The following is a 6,930-nucleotide window of genomic DNA, read 5'->3' on the forward strand; positions in this document are numbered from 1 at the left end:
CTGTCTCTCAATTTTCCGTAGAAAACTTGTACAGTGTGATTTTCTGTATCAGTGTTCTGTAGCTCAATTTTTCTGTAGCGACCTTGTAAAGTGTGATGTTCTGGTAGCAGTGTTCTGTAGACCAATTTTCTATGGCGACCTTGTACAGTGTGATATTCTGTAGCGTGTTCTGTAGCTTGATTTTCCGTTGCGACCTTGTACAATGTGATTTTTCTGTAATTGTGTTCTCTGGCTCGATATTTTTTGGTGACCTTTGCCATGTGATTTTTCTGTAGTGGTTTTCTGTAGCTCAATTTTGTATAGCGACCTTGTACAGTGCGATTTTCTGGAATGCTTTCCTGTGGCTCAGTTTACTGTTGCGACCTTTTACAATGTGATTTTCTGTTCTGTTCTGTTGCTCGACTTTCTATAGCGACCTTGTAGAGCGTGTTGTTCCTTAACAGTGTTCTGTCCCTCCATTTTCTACATTGACATTACACAGCGCTATTTTCTGTAGCAGTGTTCTGTACATCGACTTTCTACACCGACATTGTACATTGTGATTTTCTGTACCAATATTCTGTATCTCACTTTTCTATAACAACCTTGTACAATATGACTTTTTGTGTCGTTGTTCTCTAGATCCATTTTCTGTGGCGACCTTCTACAGTGTGATTTTCTGCACCAGTGCATTGTAGCTCGATTTTCTGTAGCGATATTGTACAGTGTGAGTTCCTGTATCAGTGTTTTGTATTTCAATTTTCTATGGCAACCTTGTACAGTGTGATTTTCAGTATCAGTGTGCTGTAGCTCGAATTTCTATAGCGACGTTTTACAATGTGATTATCTGTATCAGTGTTCTGTATCTCAGTTTTCTATAGCAACCTTGCACAATATAATTTTCTGTATCAGTGCGCTGCAGCTAGATTTTCTATAGCGACCTTGTACAATGTGATTTTCTGTCACGGTTTTCTGTAGCTCGATTTTCTGTGGCGACCTTGTATAGTGAGATTTTCTGTTGTAGTATTCTGTAGTTTCATTTTCTAAAGTGACCTCATACAGTGTGATTTTCTGTAACGGTGTTCTGCTGCTCGATTTGCTTGTTCAGTGTGGATTTCTATACTGCTGTTCTGGAGCTCGATTTTCTATAGCGACCTTGTACAGTGTGATTTTCTGTAGCAGTATTGTGTAGATCGATTTTCTATAGCGACCTTCTCCAGTGTGATTTTCTGTAGCAGTATTGTGTAGATCGACTTTCTATGGCGAACTTGTACAATGTGATTTTCTATAGCAATATTGTATAGTTTGATTTTCTATACCAGCATTCTGTATCTCAGTTTCCTATAGCAACCTTATAGAATGTGACTTTCTGTATCGATGTTCTGTAGCTCGACTTTCTATAGCGTACTATAGAAAGTGTAATTTTCTGTAGCAGTGTTCTGTATCTCAAGCTCTTTTTGCCACGTTTTACAGTGTAACTTTCTGTATCGGTGTTCTGTAGCTTAAATTTCTATCGTGACCTTATACAATGTGATTTTCTGTAAAAGTGTTCGATTGCTCGATTTTCTATAGCGACCTTGTGCTGTGTGATTTTCTGTAGCGGTGTTCTGTAGGTTGGTTTTCTAAAGCGACCATGTACAATGTGATTTTGTGTAGCAGTGTTCGGTCACTCAGTTTTCTTTTGCGACTTTGTACAGTGTGATTTTCTGTAGTGGTTTTCTGTATCTCGACTTTCTATAGCGATCTTGTGCAGTGTGATTTTTCTGTAACAGTTTTCAGTGACTCGATTTTCTATTGTGACCTTTACCTTGTGACTTTCTGTCGTGGTTTTCTGTAGCACAATTTTCCATAGCGACCTTGTACTGTGTGATTTTCTATAGTAGTGTTCTGTCGCTCGACTATCTATTGCGACCTTGAATAGTCTGAAGTTCTGTAGCGGTGTTCTGTAGGTCGATTTTCTGTAGCACAAAGTTGCAGAGGTCTGTCGCAGTATAGTTGAAAGACCTGTAGTCTGTAAGTAAGGCCAGCATGGCTGGGTGGAATAGACAGCATATGGGAACTATTGGATGTACCATCTTTTCAAGACAATCTACTCTGCCATGGCTGGGCGAGGGTGACCTGCACATTTCAGAACTTGTTCTGCAGATTAGCAACATCCAAATCAGAACCAATCTAAATAAATGTCTGGTTAAATGTTCACCAGTTGAATTGGAGGTTGATAACAGTGCGGCTGATTCAGTGATTGTTGGTTTAATTTCCACAGACTGTCGTAAAATGCTTGGCCAAGCCTGGTGGGGTGAAATTGGTTGAGAAAGATTCAATTTGATTGGTTCAACATTATTTGATTTAAAAACGGGTCCCTGAGATCAACCTGAATTAAATACCTGAAAGTTTTCCAGAAAGATCCAGGGGCTATCAAAGGAGCCAAGGCCACCTTTCATGGTGACTCAGAAGCAATCCCATGGTTATGCAAGGCTCACCAGTGCCATTTGCCTTAGAGGCAAAAGTAGAGGCAGAAATCAGGAGGTTGGAGAGCGAAGGAATCATCCAACCCACCCAATTGGTGGAATGGGCAGTGCTGGGCCTACTTATTGTGAAGCCTGACAGGTCGGTTCACCTTTGTGTGGATTTGAAACAAATTGTAAACTGCATTCAACAGCTGGATAAATACCCAAGCCTTCACGTCGAGGGTTTTTACACAAAGCTGGCAGGGGTTGTGGCTGTCCTTCACGAAGCTGAACATGAGACTTGTGCAGCTGTAATTGTAATTTAATAAGGATTCCCAAAAATGTGCTACAATTCATACCCAATGGGGTTTGTTAAAACATGTGAGAGTGCCATTTGGGGTGTCATCATCCTGTGCCATTTTCCAGCTGATGATGATGATGGAGAACATTTTGAAAAGTCTATCCCAGCTCTCCATTTATCTGGATGACATGGTAATAACAGGAAGACTAATAAAGAGCATTTAGAAAACTTGGACATGGTGCTTGATTGTTTCTCCAAGGTGGGTGTGCACCTTCGGAGGGATTAATCTGTGTTTTCAGACACCCCAAGTGACCTACATGGGCTACAAAGTCGACAAGACTGGGTTATACCTTTTGGAAGATAAAGTGAGAGTGATCAAAGGAGCCCCGGCTCCGAGGTCTATACCAGAGCTGAGGTCTTTTCTTGGATTGGTGAATTATTACTGAAAACTGAGATGTAACCTGCGGAGATGAGGATAGTGTAGAAGTTTATCAAAGAATACAGCAGGTTATAGATCAGATCCAGATATGAGTGGAGAAATGGCAGATGGAGTTTAATCTGGGTAAGCGTGAAGTACTGCACTTTGGGAGATCAAATGTTAAGGAACAATATACAATTAATGGCAGGACCCTGAACAGCATTGATGTACAGAGAGATCTTGGGGTTCAAGTCCAGAGCTCCCTGAAAGTAGGCTTGTAAGTAGATAGGATGGTAAAGAAGGTGCATGGCATGCTTACCTCTACTGATTGGGGAATTGAGTACAAGAGTCAGATGTCATGTTGCAGCTTTATAAGACTTTGGTTAGGCCACACCTAGAGTATTGCATTCAATTCTGTTCATCACGTTACAGGTAGGATGTGGAGGCTTGGAGAGGTGCAGAAGAGGTTTAACGGGATGTTTCCTGAATTAGAGGGTAGGAGCTATAATGAGCGGCTGGAAAAACTTGGTTTGTTTTTCTCTGGAGCAGCAAAGACTGAGAGAGCCTTCATAGATGCATAGATAGGGTTGATGGTCAGAATCTTTATCCCAGGATTGAATTGTCTCATACTTGGGACGTGCATTATAAGGTGAGGGGGGAAAGTTCAACGGAGGTGTGAGGGGTAAGTATTTTACACAGAGTGTGTAGGAGTCTGGAATGCGCTGCCAGTGGTGGTGGTGGAGGCAACTACGATAGGCGTGCTTATGTGATTTTCAGATAAGCACAAGGATATGCAAGGAATGGAGAGATATGGCAGGAAGAAGGGATTAGTCTAATCTGGCGTCATGTTCAGCACAACATTGTGGGCCGAAGGGCCTGTTCCTGTGCTGTACCATTCTATGTTGTGATCTAACCTGACCTCCATCCTGGCACCCTTACATCCACTATTCAAAAAGCGTCAGCCTTGGGGATGGTCTTTTAGACAAGATTTTAGGGAAGTGAAGAAATAGTTATTGTTGGTGAAAGTTTTGGCACACTCTGATCCCAAATCAGACGTGGTGCTGACATCTGATGCCTACCCGTCCAGTATCGGGGTAGGATTTGCTAACTCAAGCTCAGCGGAGAGGAACACCTGATAGTGCAGGACTTTGGCTGCTGCTGAACAGAAATATGTCAGGTAGAGAAGGAATGTTTGGCTTTATTGTGAGAAAGGTCCACCAATACCTTTACAGATGCAAATTTGCAACAGTAATGGACCACTTGCCCCTGGTAGTGCTGCGTGCTGCCATGAGCTTCAGGTGGAAGGCAGCATTGGGCTCACATTCTGAGTGCATACAATGATGTTTGGAACAACGTCCATGTGCCCAAGTGGCAAATACAGATCGCTTGACCCCACCCCTCTCCCATTGGTAGATACATCATGGTGGGTGCTGTCACTGGAAGAGTCCGTTCAAGTTTGAAACTTTCTGGACATCCTTCCAGTCACCGCTGGCAATATCCGACTGTGGATGCAAAAAGATCTGGTCCCTGCAAAACTGAAACAGCTGGTGTTGATGGGGGAGACAAAAGGGCCATCACAACCAGAATTAAATGCTTTCTGGACCTGGTCACCGTACAGGATGGTGTATTACTTTCAGGAGCGAGAGCAAAAGTCCCCACCAGATAGAGGCTGAGATCCACAGGGGTTCCAAAAATGGTTATATGAGCCAGAGGTTATATCTCATTGGTAGGATTGATGCCGACATAGCTGCACTGGTGGAGTAGTGTCTAGAGTGCCATCAAGGACAAAAATTATTGCCAACAACTGCCCCCACATTCATGGAAATGGCTGGGTAAACCCTGGACTTGGTTACACGTTGATTCTGTTGGACTTTTCATGGGCTCAATGTTCTTGTCATTGTTGATGGTCATTGGAAATGGTTGGACATGCACAGAGTTCGTTCGTTAGACACGCTGCTGATAGAAAAGCTGTGAGCATCTTTTGCAATACACAGACTACTGGACATTTTGATCACAGATAACCGTCATTTACCAGCAGGCAATCTAATTATTTCTGAAAGTTCAATGGCATTCGCTTCCATACCGTAGAATATACAACAATACAGTGCCAAAGAGGCCCTTTGGCCCTCAATGTTGTGCCGACCTGTGAGGTATTCTAAGCTCACCACACTCCCACACACACTATCCTATCATCATCCATGTGCTTATCCAAGGATTGCTTAAATTTCCCTCATGTGGCTGAGTTAACTACATTGTCAGGTAGGGCATTGCAAGTCTTTCCCTCTCTCCACGTAAACAATCTGCCTCTGACATCTGTCTTAAATCTATCTCCCTTCAATTTGCAGTTATATCCCATTGTATACGCTGATGTCATCATCCTCGGAAAAAAGGAATTTCACTGTCGCCCATATCTAATCCTCCGATCATCTTGCATGTCTCTATCAAATCCCTTCTTAGCCTTCTTCTTTCCAATGAGAACAGACCCATGCCTCTCAGCCTTTCCTCGTAAGAGCTTCCTTCTAGACCAGGCAACTTCCTGATAAATCCCCTCTGCACCTTCTGCAATGCTTGCACATCTTTCCTGTAATGAGGCGACCAGAACTGTACACAATATTCCAAGTGTTGCCGCACTAGCGTTTTTTATAGTTGCAGCATGACATTGCGGTTGCAGAATTCAATCCTGCTACCAATGAAACCTATTATACCATATGCCCTCTTAACAACATTATCAACTTGGGTGGCAACTTCAGAGATCTAGGTACATTGACTCTAAGGTCCCTCTTGACGTCCATACTACCAAAACATTTTCCATTGACCCATTGCCTTTCCATTGCCTTCCTATTATTCTTCCCAAAGTGAACCACCTCGCATTGAACTCCATTTGCCACCTCTCAGCCCAATTCTGCAGTTTATCCACGTCCCCTTGCAACCTGTAACATTCTTCCACACTGTCCACGACTCCAGCCAGTTTTTAATCCAAACTGCTAAATCACCCTCCATCCCATGCCTCTGCATTTTCTCAAACAGCCTACCATGTGGAATCTTATTAAAGGCTTTACTGAAGTCCATGTACACCACGTCAACTGCCCTACTTTCATCTACATGCTTGGTCACCTTTTCAAAAAACTCAATGACCTGCTCTTGACCAAACCATGTTGACTATCTGAAATCAAATTGTTGTGTGCTAGATGATTATAAATCTTATCTCTTTTAATCCTTTCCAAAACCTTTCATACAAAGAAGTAAGGCAAACTGGTCTATAATTACCTGGGTCATCTCTACTACCTTTATTGAACAAGGGCACAACATTTGCAATCTCCAGTTCTCTGGTATTGAACCTGTAGACAATGATGAAGCAAATATCAAAGCTCTGCTATCTCCTCCCTAGCTCCCCAGATAACTCCATCTGGCCCAGGGGACTTGTCACTCCTTGTAGAATTGATAACACCTGTTCACAACTAACCTCGATCCTTTTAGTCTAATATCTTGCATCTCATTAGTCTCTTCTACAATATTCTCCTTTTCCTGAATGGAAACCATCAACCATCTATCAACCAACGCTGGTGGGCAGAGCAATGCAAACTTTGAATGCAGAATTAAAGCAACAGCCTACAGTTTCACTCGATACTAAACTGTCTGAGCTCCTATTTGGTCATAGAGTTTCTCCTCACATAGCTACATGGATAGCTCCAGCAGAGATGTTAATTGGGAGATGACTGTACACTAGTTAAAGACGATCTTCCCGGACCTGGGGTGGGGGTGGGGGCACAGGGGAGGAATGAAAC

Source organism: Chiloscyllium plagiosum, unplaced genomic scaffold, assembly GCF_037043375.1.
Source record: "Chiloscyllium plagiosum isolate Xiang-an unplaced genomic scaffold, Cpla_swu_hap1 HiC_scaffold_44, whole genome shotgun sequence".
Classification (NCBI taxonomy): Eukaryota; Metazoa; Chordata; class Chondrichthyes; order Orectolobiformes; family Hemiscylliidae; genus Chiloscyllium; species Chiloscyllium plagiosum.